We start from the raw sequence: 24,955 nt of genomic DNA on the forward strand, positions 1-24,955 counted from the left end.
GTGTGGGGGGATGGTACCGGTTGGCCAGTGATGCGAGTGAAGTACCACGTGAAAAAGAAAGAAATCCAAAGCCCTGCTTGAGGCACACAGTCTTTTACAGGCAGGGACATGCTAAATGAGCCTTTGCAGCGCAAGGCAGCGAGGCGCCTGGCGACGGTGACAGCGCTGAGCGGGAGGGGCGCGGGCCGCTCCTGGAGGGACCCAGCCAGTCAGGGCGCGCGGTGCAGGGCTCGTGGACGCCTTGGAGCATCCGCGCGAGCCGTGAGCAGCAGCGGGAGGAGGCGCCCACCTGCACCTGCCTGCATTTCCCAACTCCTCCGCCCCGTGCAACAACCGGCAGCCAAGTGCCATTAAAGCCTGTGGCCAGGAGGATGCCTCACCTGGGTCCCCTATGCTGGGAGAGGCAGGGCAAGCCGGAGGAGAATTCCCAGTGAAGGACTCAGAACTCTGCGATTTCTGTTCTGCCACAGGCTGAGGAGCAGAGAAGGAACTACTCCATCCATCTACGCTGCACCCAGGGCAGGAGGATGGGAAACCGGGATTGAGAGTTCCCGAAATGGACAGAGGCAGCTGAGATCCCATTGGTAAGTAGCTGGCATTCCTTTGCTGCTGACTACTCCCGGTGATGGTGCACTTCGGTTCCCAGCCACTTAGGGGTTTTGACACAGTGGCTTCCGCAAAGCCTTCCTTTCTTGCTGTTGCCAGAGATAAAAAATGTCTAATGATACTTGTTTAAAGACGGGAAGACAGTATTTTTCTCTGCTGGGATTTTATATTGAAAAGTTGAAGCAAGTATTTGTGTGTCTTATAAGGCCACCGAAACAAGAGGGAAAAAATAGAAGCAAGTACATTTAGGGATAGCAAATGCTAGAATGGATAAGAGTGACTTTTACTAAAGCAATACAATGTTTAAGAAAAAAAAGAAATAATTAGATGGGGTTTTCAGGTCAGGGATGAGCATCTATCTCACAGACTGAGCAATCTAAGAATAGAGACAGAATCTAGCGGTGCTGTTAACTTGTTAAAATTCAGTAAAGATTCAAGCAGAGTTCTGCAAAGTTTGGGAACTGGAAAAACAAAACAGTGCCTTGAATTACGCTGAGTTATTTTTCTCTGCACGTTATACATAGATGTGTTTACTGAATACGTGCTCCAAATTCTGATTTTTATCGGAAAACAGGGAGAGAATATTAGTTTAAATTTCTATGACCGTGATAGCCAGTGAGCTGAGTACTGCTCTGACAACCTAAAAAATTTAGGTTGATTAAATTGTTTTTGTTCCAAAATAATAAAAATCTACTAATATTTCAGGATAATTTTATATAAACTTAGCACGAGGCAGGAAATTTGGTGTGGTAGTCTTAGGGCAGTTTTGGAAGAGAACTTTAGTGTTCTCTGTGTCCGGCTTCCCCCACATTCAGTTCATATGCTTTTTCTGAAGAGAAGTCACTTAGGTAACTCAGCTCTCTGCTCTGATTGTGAATCTTCGCCATGAAAAAGAAGAATGAACACAGTAGCAAACCTTAAAATAGCAGGGTCATAAAAATGAAACCGTGAGAGGTACACTATCAAAATGTTGTAAATATCATTGGTCGCTATTGGGTTGCAGCACAGCTACTGAATTGCCCTTTACCTGTCACAGTGGGCTACAGGGACTGCATCCTGACTAATAATAGGACTAAACTGAGGCTAGAACATGAAGAAAGGCTTGCCAAGTGTCAGCGGCCAGTGATGAACACTCCCCTATGGTTTTTCCCACAATTTCTCACATAATGGGGAAAGTATTTAAGATCTTCGTAGGCACAAACCCCAAGTCTTAGGCTTGGCAGGCATGTTTACACTGATCAGATGATAAACACACATAGATTTTGAAAGGCGGTGAAAATAGTAAATGTGTAGTATTAAAAAGTCAATTAAATCTAATTGTAGAAAGAGCATATTTCAGAGTCAAAATTTAAAACAATATATGTAATGTAGAGAAAAGACTGAATCATCTCAGCTGGAATGCCAGACGACAGTGGACGAGGTTGCACCACCAATGGAAAGTTTAATGTAAAGGTTAAGGTTTGCAGACAAGTGTCAGGGTACCTCTTAATGTTACCTAAAACTTTTGCAAACTAACAGAGGAAAATACAGTTTTTACACTTATCTCTGGTTCCACATGCAACTAAACAGAAAGTTAGATTACTTACAAGTTTAAAAAATGAAAATTATTTTGATAATAAACTAAATGCTACACTTATAGCTGGGAGTTTCCATGTCATTGAAAGTTTGGGGGAAAGTATGAGGAAAGAGTTGTGGAATTTTTAAATGGATGCCTGATACACCTGAACATTTCTCACGATTTGTAAAATTGCTTTGACCATTAGAGGGCCTGAAACCTAGTAGGTATAGGGCAGTAAGAGAAAAAAAGCTTAACTTTTACAACTATAACCTGTTTATTCATTCAAAATCACAAACTAGTTGTGCATGGAAATATAATTAAACTCACACTTTAATTCATTAAAAGCATAAAAGATGAACTCGTTTGCAGATATCTATTTCTTAAGTGTCCTTTTACTACTTGTAAAACCTGTGCTACCTTCAAGATTTGCTGGCCAAGCTGACTTCACAGTCGGGATCAGAGGGTGTTATTGCAGGGCAGAGTGCTTGTCAGAATCAGACACCAAGGAAGTGCTGTGCTGGCAAAGGCATCGCGGACTTTTCTTTACTTGCTGATAAAATAAAAGGTTCATTTTTGTATATATTAAAATAAAATCACAAGTTGTTTACTTATGTTATTGTGAAGATGACTCTGATATATATATATATGTCAGGAATGCTAAACACATTTGATAGCAGACATAATGCCTAACATTTTAACAAAGATGAGATATTTGAATGATTACAATTTACTTCATCCACATCATCATACCTACCTGACTACCTATTATTTTTATTACCTATGAATTTTATTTTAATGCTTTAGAAGATTGACATTAGGTTTATCTTAAAAGACATACATGCATCTATGTGTTTAGATTCTCTAATTCTGGCATAAAGAGCTCATGGAATATGACTGTCAGCAGTAAGCCAGTTTTCTTGCTGAGATGATGTTTTCTAGACAGTGTTAAGGCTCGGTTAAGATCTCCATGAACTTTTAGGCTCTTTAGAGCAGGAGAGAAACTGGTTGGATGCTCAGAGCTGTCACATTCCTGCAGGTCTGTTTCCTGAGACCTTGTGATCGATAACTCCACATTAGAGGTTGGTTCACTTTAAAAAGTAATGAAGCTTCTAAAAGTCCTTAACACTTAAATTTGGATTATAAACATTTCTAATCTTCCTACTCTTAAAGAGTATTGAATATTTCTATGTATGTAATTAGTAAGTTATGATAAATATACTAATTTTTCAATTACTCTGAAACTAAATTTTCTAATAAATGGCTTGCATTTGAAGTCAATAAAATATACTGTTTCAATGCAATGGCTATTAGGATAATTTTAAATGGCTTTAGTTAATATAGATTCACTATTTAAAAAGTCATGGGTTATAATTACATTATCTAATCAAAGTTATTTTTCCTGAGTTAAAGTCATTGAACTTGCTTTTCTAAAATTATTTATAAAACTTACATTGTTTTGCAGTCTAGTTTCTTTTTGCCTATCTTAAATGTAGGTGTTTTTTTACCACTATTGATTCCATGATTTAAAAAGCAAAGTGTGTGAGCATATGCTCTGAAGCATGATGCAACCTAAGTCTGCCGGTGAAGCCCTTCTGCCCTGTTCAGAAAGGCAAGCACCTGGCCAGGGAGCAGGAATTTCTCTCTTCCCACTACAGGCAATGAATGACACTCCTCACAACCTGGGAAAAAGTGGTGTCAATGTGCACCCACTGCCATCTTCATAAATTGTGTGTTCCTTAATCTCAGATTGCTTCGATCACTGTCATATTTTAACCAGTTCAAAATAAAGGTTCATTGGGCAACACTGAGTACATTGTTATGAAGATGGTGTTAAAATCAGCACAGTAATTCCTTCAAAATCCATAATGACCTGAAGAACCCAGCAGCCTGGGTTGCTAGTTCTTAAAATTTGTCAATAGATTCTCTTAAGAAATTGACAGCACCCTGTGTTACAAGGATGCTAGGTGGAGTTCCAAATAGTTCATAACTCAGGATGTACAGACCAAAGACTTCAGGTCTGTTTAAAAGTACAGCAACCTGTGTGTGTGTGTGTGTGTGTGTGTGTGTGTGTGTGTGTGTGTGTGTGTGTGTTTATACTAACACAGATTGGTAATCCCTTTTGCAAGTTAAGAAGTGTGAGCCTGCTTCTGTCTCCATTATGATGGGAACTTGTGAAGTTTATCTGAGTTTTTGGCAGCTGGATTTGGGACCAGAATGCCAATAAAAGTGATTCAATTATCTTTGCCACAAAAAGTTGTTTTTTAACTATTGGATAGAAAAGTCTTATTACATATACAAAAATGATAGGAGTATAGGAATCCACTGGTCTCATTATCTTTGTAGGTGCTAAGCACTTAGAAGGAGGAGTTATCTTCCACTCCTATCCCATAGTAACTGCAGCAAAAAGGTTTTGGAAAAGAAATCTAGCTAATACCATCCGTGGTCAAGGTGGACCACAGTATTACTACTGTGATATTCATAATATTAGTAGGAACACTCAGTAGGAGTTTAAACAGCAGATGTGATTTCTTGACAAGGTCTCGAAGTACCTCGTCATTTCCCATAATGTCCCTAATCACTACACATTTAGTATGTGTTATCACAGGTGTTGACAGGGACTAAGTGATAAATGGGCAATTTCATGAGAAATTTACTTTCCAATTTATCAAATTTCATCTCTAGCTTTGCCGATATTGAGGTTCACATTTACAAGTACATTTTAACGAAAAGACATCCTTCTTTAAATTAAACCAAATGTAAACACAACAGTAAGAGAATATAGGTGATCTGTTTGAAATTAACTAAGATCTCCCATGCAGTTTAATATAAGAATTCCCTTTCAATGATTCAGTACTAGCTGAGACACTATTGTACCTCAGACTTTGACATTACAGAATTATGCACAAATTTCCTACTGGTTCAATTAATATTAATGAGAAGACATAGTAGGTGATGATAGGAATTTTAAGACTGGAAAATCACTTTTGTTTTGTTAACATTTCATCTTCATTTAACTCTGTATGGTTCACTGGGCCACTGAACTGATTTAAGTGTCCAAGCTATCTCCGAAAACTTATAAAACATTCCATGTTTAAATCACACAGGTTTGTCTTATGAATTATTTAATTATTTTGAAATATAATTCTTCAAATTCTTTACCAAATTAGCTTTACGACATTTTCTATTGTCCAACAAAATATGGAGACACTTATTAGTGATTATTTTATTTTATTTAATGTTTTCAGCTAGAAACACTTCAGTTGACAGCTCTAGAAGGGACCCAGAGCTGCTGTGTTTAAAGCTGTCCTTAGGCTTACACCAACGGTGCCGTTCTAAAGACAAAGTTTGGTTGGCGGTTATATTAGTTCATGCTAAACTGACTTTTTTCTTAAACACGGACAAATATTTTGAGTCACTGATGAAAAGCAAACTCTGAGAGAACAGAAAAACATGACAGAAGAATGCCATTAAGTCTTGGGAGGTTGCACACATAACTCTTTTTTCCCCGTGTCTGTCATAAAGATTAATTAATGGTGACACAAAAAAGTGAAGTAGTAACTTACAGGGATAAAAAGCTGTAGTTAGGAAAATTAGTAATTGTCCCGCGCTACCGTCTCGCCAGCAAGAACCACGCGGTACACATAGGATACTTCTGCAGTAAAGCTTTAATGCCCCTTGGGAGAGCGGGCATCAGCCAACATGGCGGAGACCCAGATAAGATGGAACCCAACCCTTATAAAGGAAACAGTTCTCGCTTTTGACGTGTCACTCTTGGATGGGTCCACTGCCCATTATCCCAGATGATGCCTCGGGAGTAGGCAGGGACGGTAGAGAGTTACAAAGCACGTGCGCTGGGATTAAAGGCGTGTGCTACATCACCTTGAACTCACAGAGATCTGCTTGTCTCTGCCTCCCAGGCATCAGGACTAAAGGCGTGTGCCGCCACACCTTGGGGTCACAGAGGTCAATCTCTACCTTTGTTCCTAGAAGCAATGGAGAATGTGGTCCGGCCCTCCACAAGTAATGTTCTAGGTCTTCTTTATATTCCAAAGCATGTTGTAGCATTAAATTAGATTGACATGTAGCGATTGAACTTCCATTGTTTTCACTGATTACCTGACAAATGTTGGCCTTTAAGATTTGAAGGGTTAGCATGTAAGTATATTTAAAATTAACTGAGAGGGAGATGCTGGGGACCAATGACCAAAGGAGGACCATCCCAGATGTGTGATGATAGCTTTCATCAGCAAACTTAAGAGACATTCAACAGTCATCTTATGAAAAATGCCTTGAAATTCTATCTAAGGAAATTGAGATAAATTTAGAATAATAAATGCTCAACATGTAACTTAATGACACAAGAATTAGTGGGAAATGGGAGTAAGAAAATTTCAGTGCATTTTCAATTTTTAGTTAAATTTTAAACCGTTAACTGTTTGAAATCATAGCATTATTGAAGGGAGCATTGATAGTGAATCAGAAAACATATCTTTGAAAATATTCTTTGCATAAGAGTTTTAAAATTCAACTGTCAAGTTGCATATAAATTGTGGGTTTTATTATTATAATGTTAAAATGGTAAAAAAAAATCTGTAATATATTTAGACATTATCTGCAGCAAAGTTCTTCTGCGGTCATCTGAATAATAGAAATTATTTTAGAATGAATATATATGCTAAAAAATTTCAGTGCAAAGAAGATGCCAGTTCTATTACTTACTAGATTTTCTCATATATAATTATTTTAATGATTACTTGTACTGAATCTTTCATATTTAAATTGTTACAAATTTGTATATGTGTCAATAAGAATTCATTCAAATTTTAAGGATTTCTTTCCTTTAAGTATGCAATATTAGAGGTTCACAAACTAAGTGTGTTATAGAAGAAGTAAAGGGTGTGGTTGGACTGATTTATCTGCCCTAAGCCTGGGATTTTTAGCTCTATGCAGGTATTTCCTGTAGAAAATACAAAACAACCCCCATATTCAATGACTGAGCAATCCTTGGCATTCATTGATATTAATTTATTTGGAGGCTTATTTTCCTAAAACATGTTTCAGTTCTTTCAGTCATCTTAGTAAAAGGGTGCCTACTTGAGATTTAAGACCAGTCTTTGAAGTTAGATAATATGAAAGTTTGCAATACAGATTATGCTAAAATGTCTGGTTGTATTTATCTGCTCTTCACATTTTAAGGTCTGTTGTCTCTATGCAATGCACTGGGTCAGAGTCCTGGAAAGCTCGAAAGTAGATTCGGAAGTAATTACTTTCATAGGCTGTTGTGTTAGGTTGCTGCTCAAAGTAAAAATTAAAGGATAAAAAGTGGATAAAGGACAAAGTGGGAGTGAATGCACACACCAATATTTACAGCCACGAGAACTTTCTGCTGTGCTCTTTGGAGGTTGCTGTGGTTTTGTTTCTCCACGGAATCCTCCCAGGTTGGCCTACTTCATGTGTACCCTGGCTCTGTGCTTGCTCTATTTATTTCCCAGAGTCTAAGAAATTTTCTACTAAGTTGTTCTAAGATCTACTGAACCAACATAAATGAGTGGGATGGCATAGAAGATTCAGAATTTAAATTTTAGACTTTTGTCTAGATTATAGTGTATATAACTGTATATATACACTATAATATATATATATGTATATATATATATATAATTTAAGTCCCTAAAACATTTTTTGTCACATAATAATAACAGTGGCCATTTGATTCTGATAATATATAACAAAACTTAACTTTAAATAATAAAATAAGAATTTTCAGATTACTAACAGTAATCATATCCGTAGCATATCACTATAGTATATCTATAGCTATTTTTTATTGTTGTTGTTTTTGTTTTTCAAGGCAGGGTTTCTCTGAAGCTTTGGAGCCTGTCCTGGAACTAGCTCTTGTAGACCAGGTTGGCCTCAAACTCACAGAGATCTGCCTGCCTCTGCCTCCCAAGTGCTGGGATTAAAGACATGAGCCACCACCACCCAGCTACCATAGGAAAATTTTATGATTAGTTTGATTCTCATTCTATCACAAAGTCTCAAGCTCTTAAACTATGAAAAAAATTTCTGTTTTTCTTAGGTTTTGATCAGTGTGGAAGGGAAGGTCAAAAATCTTTAAAGCTTTAGTGTCAATTAATTGTTGACTCTATAATCATTTATTCAAATAATTTACAGGAATTTCTTTCAAACTTAGTACTATTGGTGACGTTAGTACTAAGGTGGGATTTAATTATGGTCTTAAACAGAGAAGGAAAAACATTCAAAATAAAACAGTGTAATAACAAATCAAGAATGTACGCTAAATAGGATTGAAATATAGCTCAATTTGCAGAGTGTTTGCTTAGCACAGATAAAACTATGTGTTCTGATCTCAGTACCAAATCTGCATGGCATGATGGTGCATTCCTGTGAGCCCATAACTTGAGGTGTGAAGGCAGTATTATGTAGAATTCAGGTTGATTCTTGGCTATATAAAATGTTCTGTGGCAGTCTGGTATTCAGAAATAAAAAAGAAATTGAGAAGGGGGAGAAAAGCGAGGAAGGAAGGATGCAGTTGGGGTAGAGGATGAGGGAGGGGAGGGAAGGAAAAGAAACTACACTAGACGAGGTGGCTCTGAAGCTGTCGTCCACTGTAGATCTTGTAGAAACAGAAATGTCCCTTGTGAGGTGGTTTGAACTGTCTCCTCAAATAGAATTATTAAGACTTGAACATCTTGTAATTTTAGACAAAGATTTGCTTTCAATTGGAAGAAAATCCAAACGTGTCACAGTGGGGAAATCTGATAAATGCTTGGGGCTTCCTTCAGTGAAGCTTTAAAGTGGCAACCAGAGGAGCGGGACTTGGTTCTAAGTTAAGTGGATAACATCTTTCTCAACAAGATTTGGCATTTTATAAAAAGTTATTGTCCCATGTATAAACTGGGCAGTACACTGCCTTTCTTTCCCTCTGTTTATGAGTCTCTTAGAAAGTGACAATAAGTGAATTTGAAGAGCTCAGGTTTTGCTCCAGTGTCATTGGTGTCTTTCTTGGTGTGAAGGCCTTGAGAAGGGAGTGAATTGAAAGACACAACTGCACAGAACAGTAGCGTGAACTCACCCTGCCCTATACAAAAAAATAAACAAACAAACAAACAAACAAACAAAAACCCTCAGCAGCGCAGTTGCTGTGCTCCCAGAGAGCCTCTGGTTTTGTTAGGTTCCTGTCTGAAGCTGTTAGAGCTGCTTCCACTGTGTTTCTCTTCATGACACAAAACTTCCTCCATTTTCTGGAAAGATTATCATAACCTACTATCCACAGTCACTAGGGAATGAGACAAAAAAAAAAACGCTTCAGAAAGAATCCAACTTACCATGAAACTTAGAAAAATGCATTTGGAGGGCTGTAGAGATTTGAAAATGATTACTTTTTTTCATTTGGAAGCTAAGATAAATGTAACTTCAAGGTTTTAGCTTAGAATTTTAAGAAGTAAAACAATGATTTTAATTCTACCTGAATAGACATTAATATTAGCATTTTAGCTTTCTGAAGATAAACTCTTTTCCTAGGTCACTGTTGTACCATCTACGATTGCCAGTAATAATTTCATGTCCTGGTTTCTCGTTGGATGATTTTATTTGCACCTACTGAGTTTCACCGTCTCTTTTAGGATGGTTTTTGTTTTGTTGTTTTCACTGTGAAGAAATGAAACCTTAGTGATCTTTCGCAGTATTGTTACATCACAGATTCTAATTCTGAAGTCAGGCAGATGGTTTTGAATACTGTGTGATAGCAAAATGATGCAGACTACACTCACATGTCCAACCATTGCCTTCTTCCATTTTGTTATGAGCTTTACTACTTTAAAAGCAATCTAATAAAGTGTCTTTTAATTATTTTTTATTTTTAAGGTTGTAGTACAATTAAAACATTTCTCCCTTTCTCTTTCTCCCTGCAAATCCTCCCTCCCACACATCACTTCTAACTTTCCTTCAAATTCTTAGCCTCTTCTTTCATTAGCTATTTTTGCATATCTATGTAAGTATGTATATACAATGGAATACAAGGCAGATCGACTAACACAAATTTAAACTGGCTTTTTATATGGTGAAATAGTAGCTGAATTTTAAAGCAAATGTATAACCTTAATTTGAGTACAAATAAATTTTACAATTTTTTTTTCTACAAGTGATAATCAAATATATTGCTATGCTGAGTTTGTTTGGTCTTGGCTTTGTCTTGATGACTTTGGCAATAAGAGTTTTAAAGCAAATATATTTTATTATTTATTTGGTAAGTCTCATGCCACTTTAAGTGGTGTATCATATCTACACAACCAATCAGTCTCTTCATCAAATATTTACTAACTAATCTATTATAGAATTTAAAACATAAAGGAGTAGTAGAAACAAGTAATAACAGTCTCTTTCTAACAACTGTGATAAAATGTTACAGGATATGTAAATGTTCAACGAAACAAAAATAGAAGTAAGATCAAGAAATTCAAATAAGAGACTTAAGAAAGGCAATTGCATTGTTTTCAGTGTGGATTAAGTATGTGTTTCTACTGTGAGCTAATAAAAATACCCTCTTAGTGAGTGATAGTTCATCAGAAACAGAGCTGCATTTCTAAATGGATTTGTCTTATGAGAAAAAAATTTAAAGATACAAATATGCCATTTATTCTTTTCTGAGTCAAGCATTCAAAAACCATATGTTCTCCATAGGCATAGTATTTCTGAGATGGTACCTAGGCAGAGGAAGGGTGTGCCATGTTATTTTCTTTCAATGTTTTTTGACTGCAGAAACTCTACATGGCGGATTGCTTCCACATAATAAGACACAACAGGTTTTTTTTTAATTAAGAAAAAGTGTGGAGCATTTCTAAAATGAATTATCATCTTGAAATGTTAATTTCTTGCTGATGACTAGTGATTGAATAGGGCAAATTTCTCTTTCATCTGAAGGAATGACATTATTAGGTACAGTTTTATCATTTTATCTCAAACACTCCAGGTAAAATCAGTTTTGTACATGGAGAAATGAAAAATCTCTATAAATCCATGCCTCTTCTCAGTTTCTTTTTCTCAAATGAAAAATGATACAGATATCATTTCTAGGATGGTTCACGGAAAGGCAATATTTCATAGATTTGCTTTCCAGAAACAAAAATGAATCATAACAAACTTTTCTTCTAATGTTTCACTTCTGATGGTTTCAGTGAAGTAGAAGAATTGCTTCAGTAGGATCCAGGCTATTTCCTGTTAGCCATGAGTGATCTGCAACACCGCAGGTGTTGCAGATTTGAATATCACAAAGTACTGTGTCTCTCAAAGAAGATGCTTGATTGAATGAACAATATTTTTTGCATCTCCTTTTACCTTAATTTTGTAAAATTGGCAAGAATTGGCCTAAAAGCTAATAAAATATAGTGTGTTGTGTGTATTTATTTATTCATATATCTGTCAACAGATACTTCATAGTCCTGTATATTATTAACTGTCGCCATGACTGGGAGGAGCATGAAAAAGCAGTCAACTTTTCCTGAGAGTGGTTTTCTCTGGGGAGACACTTATTTAGAAAGGAACAACGTGAATCATGTAAATAGTTTTGTTTCAATGTCTTGATTGTCCTCTGCTGTATTTTCAGTCCTGGGAACATGAACTGACATTTCCTAAGTTAGTATATTTGGACTTATTTTTTTCTTCCCTTTGTCAAAGTCTAGAATTGCTTATGCAGTACGTCTGTGACATCTTAGCACACGTCTGGTACCAAGACATCATGATTTCAATTCATTTTTCCAGATTATAACTGCTGCTAATTATGTTCTTATATGTCTGCTGTCCCTTATTATATCAATATGGGGGAGGCAGAAATTTTGATTGCCCAGTCCCACCTTTCTGACATTGGCCATCCCTTCACACTTTTATACATTCATTCTTCCAAATGTTACACTTTTATTGTATTTGGTTATCTGCATAGCATTTGAACTATATCTGTGTACACATAGACTATTCCATGGTAAGTCTATAATGCCTTATAAACCCCTCCATGAAATTATCGATAAATTCAATCCCATATATGAAATCAAATATATGTGAAGTGAAAACGCATATGTGAATTTTTAGTTATATTTAGTTAGATCTGGGAGTGGCACCTAGGTTAATGAGAATTTTCATTTGAAAGTTTAATTTCACTGCCAAATTTCCCTACACAGATAAAGCCAGTAAGATTTCCTTTGTCAGTATGTTGGTGCATGTGTATTCCCAGTGTGTATTCCCGGTGTGTTATCCAGCTCCCTCTGTGTTCCAAGAGAACACACAAAAAGTATCTCATATTGTTCTCATTTATGTTAATATCATGAACATCTTTTCTTTGTCTGAGGTTAATGTTTGTGTCCATTCTCAAGTTTAACATTGTGAGAGTTATATCTTTCCCCTATTTATTTTACCTGATAATAGAAACAAGAAGAGGAATGAAGCAAGAATTCAATTGAAATAGTTTGAGTCACCACCAAATTTACTAAGAAAGAAAATTCATGCCTGTGATGAACCCAATACATATGCATAAAGTGAAACCCCTTCCTCTCTCTCATCAGTGTGGGCAAAAGAGTCAGTGCAGGAATAGCCAAAAGAAGAGCATTCAGCCTGGGTAGGAAGAAGAAGGCTAATCCTTCCCCTGTGTTCAGCCAAGCTTCCAATGGCCTCTCATCTCAGCTGGTGCAGGATTCTTCCCTGGAAACTCTTTCTCCAGTCTGCCTTTTGCTCTGCTCTCGTCATCTTAGTCTGCTTGTGTTTTTCTGCTTGACAAACTTTAATGATTCCTTCTGCTTAGGACAGCATTCCCCATCTGCCTGGACCTGTTTGAGAGCCACACAGGAATGATTTAGGCACCCCTGGCTTATTTATGCTTACCATAGCTGCAATGAAACACCATCACCAAAAGCAACTCTGTAAAGAAAGGGTTTATTTCAATTACACTTTCAAGTAACTGAGGGAAGTCGGGACAGGAATTAAAAAGGGGCAGTGAAAGCAGGCAGGAGCCATGGAAGGGTGCTGCTTAACTGCTAGCTCATCTTGACTTACTCAGTCCACTTTCTTATAAAACCTAAACAACCATGGCAGGGATAATGCCTCCCACAATGGGCTGAGCCCTCCCCCATCAATCACTAATTCTGAAAATGATTTACAGGATTATTTACATGCCTGTCTTATGGAGACATTTTCTCAGCTGAGGTTTCCTCTTCTCAGATAATTCTGACTTGTATCTAATTGACATGCAACTCTCCAGCACACTGTCTCAGACTGCCAGGAACCATGAGTATTTTGTCTTTCTGATTGAACTACATGAGCACAAAACCTTTCTTTATATTTTCCAAATTTTCACATTTGTTGACAATATTTGTTCTCCCCGACCTGATTCTCCCAATGTCTCAGTAAGCAAATGAAAATGTAAATTAAAAACTTTCTTTTCCACCAAGAATGTTGGTCAGTTTTACAAACTGTTTTGCGTAGTATTTGTGCTGAAGTCTTCACACAACACATGTTGCATATTGTAATCCCCCAAATACATCAGCATTAATAACCACTGAATGTGAGAAAACTGCTCTTGTTATAGCATGACCCAGAATAATTCTCAGTAAGCATTCTTATATGTATTGTAAGTTGAGGCTTGACATTGACTTAAAAATATCAATAAAATGAATAATTCTGTGATTTATCTTTTCCTACTTGTGAAACTGTAGTAATATGTATTTCTGAAAACTAGGCTAACATGTCTTAAAAAATACTTGAGACTATCTAAATTTTAGTAAAAATTGATGTTCTTTTTTTTTTAAATGCTACTAAACATCACACTTAATCTATCAGCTAGCAAAATTACTAGCGACATAGGAGAAAATGGAGTAGATGTGCCCCACTTCTTTACAAATTAATTTTAGGCAACTATTCTTTCAGAGTTTGGTTTAAAAGATTTTTAAATCAAGTATGACTGCAATGTTATGAAAGTGTTTTCCTGCCTCTATTCTGACAAAATATGATCCAGCAATTCAATGTCTCAAGTTTATGAATAGATAATAGGCATAAACAATAAAGAAGGAAAAAAGGGAGAGAGAGAGAGAGAGGGAGGGAGGGAGGGAGGGAGAGAGAGAGAGAGAGAGAGAGAGAGAGAGAGAGAGAGAGAGATCTGTCAGAGAAACTGGTTATAGTAACCTCGGAGAAATACCAAAGTCCCGTTTGAGTTCACTGATCGATTGTCTTCATGCCTGGGAGCCTGCTCTTAAACCTTTTCTTGGTGTTCTGCATTTTTCTTCTCTGCCTTAAGGAACAAATCTCTCAACCAGTCCCTCTGGATAAAAAGCTTGGTGTTATCAACAGGGAGGACTGTTGGACTGGAGAGAGCCAGCGCTCTACATTCTTTTTTTTTTTTTTTTTTTTTTTTTTTTTTATCACTATAGATGCTTAGAAGGCCAGGCATTCATCACATTGTTTCTGCCTCAATAAAAACACTAACAGCTAAAACTCTGAATTCTGTTATTCATCGCATTCTTTTTGCCTCAATAAAAACACTAACAGCAAACGTGAAATCAAAGACCATGACTTTCTTTGAGGATCAAGGGGGCACAGAAAGTTTTAAGATGTCAGACACAAAATCGTCAGCCACGGTTGCATACTTCCTGCATCCCCTCATTAAAACTGCCTTCTCGCTGTCATTTTCCAGGTAGCGGGGATGCAGAAGCCCTACAGAAACTGTTGTCCTGCGTCTTTGGTCTTTGTTTTGAGAAGCAGATATCCTAATGAAGTCTGTGGTGCCCATGTAAAAAGAGTGCTTTTCCATGTCCCAAAATGTCTAGAGGCAGTTTCAGGGAAATGGGTGGGAGCAGGAAAGGATCACAGCTCTAAGCTGCTTGCTGAAAGAGCATGAGAGGCCGGGTTCAGCGCCCAGGACCCACATAAGCCAGAGCATTCTAGGTACAATCAAAATGCTGGGGAGAAGTAGAGGGACGGGTCACTGAAGCTCACTGGCCAATCAAATTAGACAAATTAGCAAGCTCCCCTCACAGTAAGACAGTGTTTCTCAAAAAAATAAGATATACTGCTATTGAGGAAGACACAAATATTGATCTCTGAACTCCACGTGCCTACGCTGTATATTCTTACAATCCTTTTGTGTGCACACATACACATATGTGAATACAAATGTCATGATAAGAAAGAATGTTTGGCTTCACCGAGTATCGAAGAAACAGATTTTTAAAACTTGAAATGAATTTTATGGATTCATTTAACTTTGCTTCATTTTGGGTGGAGGGTAGTTGAGGGGTGGCTTGTTGGGTGGCAGACAGATACGTTCTGCTCAGGGTTAGTCTCACACAGCTATGATGATCAGATAAGAACTCTCACATAAATATTTTCTCAATAGAACAGAGGATGAGAACCAGGCAAGGCTGAGATGATCAGATAAGAACTATCACTTAAGTATTTTCTCAATCGAACAGAGATGAAAATCGGGAAGCTTGACGCCATTTTATCAAGTTGCCACTTACACAGAAGGTGTTGGAGAAAATGGAAAAGGTGTTCCAGTGGGAAACAAATTCTGACAGTAAACTACCTCAGTGACAGAAGTAAAGCAAGTTCCTTCTGCATTCACATCTGCATCCAAATACCACAAAAACTCATTAAGACTTACAGTGTTAGCCACAAGGAAAAACTATTGTAGCAAGGGTCATCCAAAAAAAAAAGCTATATAGAATTTATTTTATAAATATATATCAAGTCAATCAGGTTCAAAGTGAAATTCAATAATCTCGAAAGTATCTCAGAGAAAGAGTATACATTGTAAGTTAAACTTGTGCTTGACCCCTTTCTTGGGAAAAGACACAATGCTGCAATTTTATTATGTATTTGATAAGTATATATTCTCAAACAGTCTTTGCTGATTGCTTCCCACCTTACCCAAGGATGAGAAGAGTAGGACAATTTCCTTATCGCCCTAGCAAAGTTCTCAAAACAAGAAAGGTTTCCCCTGCTCATCATATTTTTGCTACTTACTCAATATAGCATATTAATCTTACATACAATGTCTTTCCTCAAACAAAAGGAAAAATATTAAAAATAAAAGTATCAAATCTCACTCAGTACTAAAGTATATAACTTGTCCATTCCCAGACCCCAAATGCTTTCAAACAGAACTAGAATTTACCTCTTCAATAGCATCTCAAATGTCACAGATTATTTCCCTCTTTATCTCAAAACCAATTTCATGAAATGGTGTTGAACTGGAAGTTACTTAGTGTTCAAATATATACATGATGTCCATAGCAGACAGTTTCTATTAAATAGTTCTCATCAGTATTCACCCATCAATAAAAATAATATTTTTATTTCTCTACTGAAAGAATATGAACACAGAGAGAAATTTTGTAATTTAAACATGGTACTCATTATCAATTTTTAAGTGATTAACCAAAATAAGAATGTAAATACATACTGAGGTATTTTAATATACACTAAACCAAAAAGTATGCTGTCAAAACTAACAGCTGATATTTAATTATTGGAAGTAGCTATTTCATAGACTTTTATAACACTGCCTTCTGCTCATGCATCTTACATTAATGAAATAAGCTTGTCATGCACTTATCAAAATGAAGAAATGTAAATTATGATATTAATCCTATAATTTGATCTGAGAGAAAAAATGAACACCACAAATATACTTGCACAGTGATTCTTGTAAAATAGGACATTTGATTACAATGAAAAATGTACATAGCATTTGGGCATTAAAGAGATAATTTACAGTCTTTACATAGCTCTAAAGACCAAAAATACAAAGCCACACCAATTTACAATAATTTATACAGGAAATTCTACTCAATTCATCCAGGTTCTGAGTCATTAAAATTGCTGGTCTTCAAGGAGCTGAGACTTTACCCTAACAATCAAGCCTTAGGTTTAAAACAACTGCAGATACATGGAGACTTGTTAGAAGCACTAAATTGTATACACAGGTACTCTTTTTTTACATCTGAAATATTGCAACTGTCACAAATATTTTCTTACAAGTATTCACATTTTAACAAGTTGTACAAAATTGTTTGACCCACTGGAAGTGGAAACTTGAGGTATATTTTCACATTGTGTCAAGTTTTGTTTTATGTATTTAACATATTTCAAACTGTGCAGTGAACGTAATTTTTATGAGAAATAGAACAGTTCATATGAATTGAAAATAAAGCAAAATGAGCTAGGTCGTGAACATATATAACTCCAAAATTAATATAATTTCTGATGGGTTACTTAACATCAGTTTGAAAGTTCTTCCCTTTTAGTAGCATTTTGTCCAGAAGGCTTCATGGTCAGTGCACAAACTTGTATTAGTACGGTAATAAATCAAGCCATGATATCAGGTTACAGACAATTTTGAAGGTCATTCCAAACACTGAATTACTGGAATGGCTCTGAAAGTTTTCCTAAATAGGCTCTGTCCCTCTAGATAACATAAGACAGAGTAAGGGTACCAAAGGGAGGGGATGAATTCTGCTGACATCATTTGGCATGGTACTAAACATTTAAAACAAAATAGTAGACTTGTTTACCAACTCTAAAGAAAAAAAAATCATCGCTGCAAAGACTCACTCACGTTTTCCTATTTAATTTCTACTCTTAATACTCCATATGTTATAATAAAGTTCTTACCTAAGGGACTAAACAAGGTGGCTCTGAAGGCAAGAATGCATGTCATCGCCACACAAGAATGCCCATCAGTCCAACTCCAGTTATGATGTTTGCTGCTGAACTTTGCAGGCACATGCATTAAAGCACACACATCTACGCACAGAAATACCTGTATAAACAAAATAAACATTTAAAGGGAACATCCAAAAGTCTTCCTGAAAATTTTTAGTGAAAAACGTGTCACACAAATTTCATTAACTAGATTACTAAATTAGAAATGGTTGCAAATGGACTCCATACGGTGTGTACTATGTGTGTGTTACTGTATTCTTAGTACCTAGAGTGCCTGTGAGAAGCCCTAGTTTTCAACTCTCAGGAAACACCTGCCCTGCATCTTCTGCTTGGCCAGGCAGTATCTAAGTGTAGGCCCCTGTAATACTCAACGTCTGTGAGGTAGCACATTAAAGCTGCCAGGCCTCCTTAGCCTTATTCCTCAGGGAAAGGTGATTATCCACCCTTTCTGTATCTCCACGATGTAGGACAATCAGAGACGACAGGAAGTCAAGTCAAAGCAGGAACTCAGTTTATTACTGTGAGCATCACTTTATGTAGGTTAAGTAACGTGGTGTGATGTGGGAGTACCTTCAGCCAATTAGAGACAGCCAAGCCCTCCCTCTTGCTGGAGGGGCGTCTACCTAGATTTTGCTGTCGCATGACCCCCTCGGTAGCTTTGAGACTGTCCTTCAAACTCGAGCCAGGCTTTTCTCTGTCCTACAGACTTCGAGGTACAGGCCCTGAGGTAATTTTGGCCCAACACAAGCAAACAACAATAAGTGAACGTTTAGTTTCTTCTTAAGCCCATGTCTCTCTCACACGTTCTCTGTTATGAAAACTAGGCATGGCTCACACACTGCATAAAATGTGTTCATTGAACAGGTTAGGGTAAAATAGTCTATATTAAACAATACCCTTATGAAAAATCCTGCTAATTTTGTCAAGATGGCTGGTAATTTTAAATGTTTGTTGCAGCCTCTGCTGTCAAGGTCTCTCAGCTACGGATGATTGCAGATGCACACTAGGTAGATGCATTGTTCCTGGGGACCAGTAGAGCGCGCTGTTGAGAACACTAGGGCTGAAGGCAAATCACTGTTCACATCCTGGAGATTCCATACGAGCAACTTATACCCACTTCCCATCTTTCATAATATGAGTTTCTCTTAAAGTGAAGTTTATTTGTGAAGTTGACTTAAGCAGGAGGGTATGACTCAATGGTGGCATTAGCTGACTTAGCTGCATCCTCAAATCCATCTGACCTAAAGAAAGAAAGGAAAGAGGACAGCCAATTTCCAAATATCGGATTGTAACAGAAATCTTACATTACCCACCGAAATGTGACTGAATTGAATCTGTTCTCTTTTGCTAACTGGCATGCATGGACAGCCTGCCTCCTCCAACCGGAAGTCATTACAGGAACAAGCAGAAGCAAGGTGCCACTGCAGAATGAAACTTCATGAAATAAGTATGTACACTTATCTACCAGATAAAGACTGGCAAAGGGAAAAAGGATGCACATTCCTAATGACAGGAAGACTGTGTTCCAGTCAGTGCGAATGCCCTGCCCCTGCTGCTAACTGCATGAGTAAGGTCAATGGGGAAAGACTGGACGTTGAAGTCTCTACAGAGTTTTCCAAAGTTTCTTCTGACTCAGATCACTTTCATTTTCTCTGCTTTGCATTTTAGAAAGAATTAAGTCTTGATTGTACTATTTCTAATTTGATTTCCAAATGTCCAGTGAGTTACAATGAATTCATTTTTATGCAACTACCTTTTTGTTTCTACAAAATAGCCTATAATTTAAACCTTGTAAATGGGAAACCTTGAAGCATAGCCATGCAGCCAGTAGACGTATCTTCAGAGAACGGGACTGCCTCTCTAATTCTTCAGCTATGACAATTACTACCAAACATCTCCCTACGAAACGTGCTGGCTGACACTTTGTCAGAAGGAAGAGCAGAAAATGAGAACATGAGCGACATGAACCTTTTAAATAACATCATGAAAGACCACAGGAATGTGTAAACTTTTATATTTAAAGAAATAAAAAGGAAAAAGCAAAAGATATATTTCTAATGGGTTTATTATTTGACATATGAGCTTTTCAAATGCAATGTGGAAGAAGGCTTCACACTTTTATGCATATAACACAAGCACCGCCATTATTCACAGGAAGCAACTCTTCAATATCAGTTAATATTTCAAACAAAATTCAAATAATTCCACATTAAACAAAAATTCATATTTAATAAAATTTACACTTCACATTTTGTGCTTGGGTGAGCATGTGTGTATGTGTGCTTTATCTGTGTGCATGTATGTGTTTTTGAGAAAGCACATGTGTGAAGGTTAGGGACAGCATGAATGAAGAAACCTTTTTATGTGTGAGTTCATGAACTCGAACTCAGCTATTTGGGTCTGGCAGCAAATGTTTGTACCAGCTAAGCCATCTCATTGGCCTAGGATGCTGATTCCTCATTGAAAGAAATCTTCATGGTGTATATGTCCAAATATTCAGTTGAAAATTAACTCTTTAATGATAGCCTCATTTATTTTGAATCATTGGTCGTGTAGTTAATGCTGTAAGTGCATTTTCTATTTAGAAATAAAAGGGTTTCTTGCTTCTCAATATTTGGGAATTTTCATTTCACTTTCCTGAAATGATAAGAGTAGCAATGGATATATATTCCTATTTACATGATATCCAGTGTATGTAGAACATGTTTGCTCCTCTAAATATCCGTTGCTTACGGCCTACAACAATCATGTATGTGCATATTAATATCATGTACATGCTTATACATGTGTTCACATGCAATGGTATAATTCCTTCAAATATGTATATGTATCTCACATGTACACTGATGTCACACACATGTAGATATGTAATAAATAATGTTTTATAAAGCTTACACCAAAGATTATGATGGATTAATCTAGCCAAAGTAATTATAAAGGAATGAAATTAGAGCAAGTGTCTAGAATATAACAGGTTCATGGTGCAGTGCTTCAGCTTTTATGAGAAGATGTTTTAGAAGTTATGTATTTTTTGCATGTCTTCATTTTTACTCATTACACTCACGATGTTCTGAAAACTACAGTATTTCAGGAAGGCATTTCTAACTGTGCAGCTGTGTTCAGTACCTCAATGGCATCAGTAGCAATGGTTTCTAGAGCGAAAAAAAACAAATAACTAAATCATTAATGGCACATGGCTATTTCTCCCTTTGGGTATTTGCAAGGTTTTCACTATCTATAACTAGTGCAGCCACTAGAGTTACATCTGAAAATATGGCATTCATTACAACATTTAGCATATCATTCATAAACTTTCCTGCGGTGATTTCATTTAGAATGCCAAAAATCACTAAGGGGAGTTCCATTACAAGAAACAATCATGGCTTATTTTTGTAAATTTATTTTACTTCCACACTCAACAGCAGGTATTGATTGCCCACTGTGTTGAGAGCCTTGCACTGGGTATTGTGCGGAAATCATTGCACGGGAAATAAAATATTTCCTCTGAGAATTGAGTATGTATCATTTAATGAGAGGAAATGGAAAACTTTACAGCAATGATTAGGCATTGGTTAAACCCTCTCATTAGTCTTTTTGTTATCTTTATTCACTTAGGTTTACTATGTGCTAACCTTTTGTTTATTGAATCATCTGAGTTTTCAAAATTGTGCCAAGGTGCTTATAATTTCAATGCATGCAGTCCACAAGCAGGCTGCAGGGAATGCTATTCAGAACACTAGGAAAGGAATGCTTTACTGGGAAGAGTGATAGGTGAGCAGAACAGTGACAGCTGCTGACTCTGGTATCAAAGAAAGACTCATTCATGGGAGAAAATATAAAAAACAAAGGTTCTGAGTTTGGACAGAGTGATGTCAAACTTGTGATATTGAGATTAGCACTTGTGAAATTGAGAGGCCATCAACCGTGGTGTATATGTAATTATGATTTGAGTATATAACTATAACTATTCTAGTGCATACTAAGCATACACATATAAGGAGAGGAATAAAAATATTTAATATGAGTAGATAAAATTGGGTGAAAGTCTTAAACAAAATCTTCAAGTAAGGGTGTTTAATGGATCAGAGCATTTTGAAAAGAATATCAAAGCCTCCCTTGAAGCATGCCTCTGCTTTATCACCGTCATGAGAGAATGTGGGTGGAGAAAGGAACACCTGAGAAAACAGAGTGACAGTGGCAGGTTGTGAATTCAGGTAATAGTTCCTTACTAAGTAAGATGAAACAACTTTGTAATTCATTCTTTAATTCTTCCAATCTACCCATAGAGCTATAAAATAATTCATTGTTTCTAACTCTTCAATCTGATTACAAATAACACACCATAGTTTCAGAAACTCCAAATTAGAGCAATAGAGTTGACTCATTGGGTAATAGTTCTTGCCACATACTCTGACATTTGAGTTCAACTCCTGTAGCCCATGATGGAAGGATAAGAACCAGCAAAATGTGTCTTCTAATCTTCAACACACACACACACACACACACACGCATACGCACACACACACGCACACACACACACACACACATACACACACACACACACACACACACACACACACCAATAAATTTGAGAAGAAAATTACAAATTAAATCTCTTCTAAATCCATGTCGTGTGCACAGTAATAGCCCAACCCGGGATCAGAAGGTACCAGACGCTCTGCTCTGCTTTCAGATGACCCTCTTTCCCCATCTCCTGTTTACAATGTCTGTCATAGCCCATGTAGCCACAGGGTATTACTTTTAATTTGTAAAACCAAGTGTAATACAAATTATCTGTGATATTACATTCCTTGTTCTTTGCATTACAATTCCATAAAGAGAAAACTACAATCATTTCTGCTTATAATTTTCCAGGAATTATTGCCCGAAAATCTAAAAGACCTATTTCATTGAACCAACATATCTGTAGACTGAAATTAAGTTCAACCTATTTTCAGAGGACAGAAGTTATAAAAACACCAGAAAAGATTCTGTCAAATATACATTTCTTTCCCTCAGTCCACCTCAGTTCTTATAGGACAAGGGAAGTCTACTATCATCTCCTGAGAGGTCTGTCTACACTTTTCTCCTGTATTAGCTGGGCAACTGAGGCTTCTAAAAAGTTGGTAGATAAAGTTATAACTTTATATGTACTTGGAATTATTATGTTTATCCACATTTCTCTTCATATTCAAGATTTAGCTTGTTCATAAGGGTGTTTCTCTTTGATTAAGAAGGCTTTTAAGATGTAACTAAATTGGGGATGCCAGGTCACCAAACTGATGGTTCAGGCCAAAGACTAGTAAAATAAAAATATTTGTACTGGCAAGATCACTCACGGTGTAATGATGCTTGCTGCATGAAACCTGAGTTTGGTTCCCAGCATCCACTCGGTCAGAGAGTAGAACTGACTCTTGCAAAGTTGTCCTCTGACGTCCACACTCCCTCTGAGGCACCACACACACACACACACACACACACACACGCATGCACACACACATGCACACACACCATACAAATAAAATTAATAAAATATTTTAAACAACTTATGAAAAGATAAAGACATTAGGCTTAAGGTATAATTTTGAAGCCTCTAAGCAAAAACTTTAACTTTCCACATTTTTATTTGCCTTAATCAAGGAATATTTTAAAGACATTTTATGAACCAGGGACTTCTTTATCCAACTGAAGTGTAGAAATTACTGTCTGCTTGCAAAATTTTATTTTATTCAGACAAATAATATTTCTACATGTAAAGTCTCTTAAAATCCCACTGTCACTCTATTTTATCGTTGTAAAAGTATATTTGGGCTAAGGTAAATTATGGTAAAAAGTGCGAAGTGTACAGCTCAGTCATAGAGTTCTTGCCTAGCATGCACAAGGTGTATGATTTTATTTCCAGCACCAGCAAAGAGCAAAAATGAAATAACAGACATATTAGGCTGGAGAGATATGTCATTGGTAAGAAGTTTGCACGGCTCTTTCAGAGGGCCTGAGTTCAGATCCTACTGCACATGTCTGGTAGGTCACAGCTTCCTCTATCTCCAACTTCAGAAGATATGATGTCCCCTTTTGACCTCCTTCATGTCCCACAGTCATGTGCACATACCTACATGTAGCCAAGAATACATTTAAAAAATGATAAAAGATTAAATGAAAACATAAAGTGTGTGTGTGTGTGTGTGTGTGTGTGTGTGTGTGTGTGTGTTGGAGAATACTGGAGCAAACGCAGGAAGAACCACTGGCACTGAACGAAGTGAGTGAAGATGGAGCTTATCTGAAGTCTCCACAGCATTCATTGTTGGATCTCCTCTATGATCCTGAAAATCTGCAGAGTCCTTTATTTGATTGTTCCTTTAGAATTTTCAAATACATCGGTGATTCTGTACTTGATTAAAAAGATCATCTCTACAAGAGATGGATTTTTAGAGGAACAGCATCATCCGAAACACAGACTTAATGCAAGGAATGTGGTAAATTGCACCTGGTAAAGTCAGATTTAGCAATAAACTCACAAGGTCCTGTGGCTGCTTCTCTTTATTTCCACTTCTAAGCAATGCATAAAATCTACAATTACCCATACTTTTGTTAATAATAAAGTGCCTCACTACTTAGACAAAGACTTTAAAAGTGGTCAACCGTGTGTTGAGCCTCAGTGCTTGAAACTTGCCTAAGCATGCACAGTGACCCAGATTTAACTTCAGTGAGACAAAATGAAACATGGGATCATCAAAGTAGTAAAAAAAAAAAAAAAATGCAAACAAGCTTTTGAGAAATTCTGCAAAGATAGACATTAAGATAAGATCCATTTCATCTTGATAGTCACAGGCTGTCAAATGTAGGTCCAAATGAACATCACAGTTTAGGTATTTTGGAAGAAAATTTTAGAGTAAGGAATACTTTCATAATCTAGTGGAATATTTTTTTCAAAAAATAAGTACTTTAGTAGCCTTGGCGGTTTAACTACATAGTTCATCATTTACCAAGTGTTAATATATTATTTCTTTATTGTTAGGGAATTTCATACATGAATATATTATGTTTTGATCAAATTGACCCTCTTTC

At 36.7% G+C, this 24,955-nt stretch overlaps 1 protein-coding gene across 1 annotated transcript in view; it reads left to right on the top strand.

Annotated features, from left to right (window-relative positions):
- Nucleotides 1-250: 250 nt before the first annotated feature.
- The window catches only part of Cntn5 (contactin 5), a 1,188,481-nt gene continuing 1,163,776 nt past the window's right edge, over nucleotides 251-24,955 (top strand). The window contains exon 1 of the mRNA XM_087905876.1: nucleotides 251-584. The gene's annotated coding sequence lies outside the window, so the exon portion shown is untranslated. The remainder of the gene's footprint in view (nucleotides 585-24,955) is intronic.

This window comes from Myodes glareolus, chromosome 4 (assembly GCF_982192425.1).
Source record: "Myodes glareolus chromosome 4, mMyoGla1.1, whole genome shotgun sequence".
In the NCBI taxonomy this organism is placed as follows: Eukaryota; Metazoa; Chordata; class Mammalia; order Rodentia; family Cricetidae; genus Myodes; species Myodes glareolus.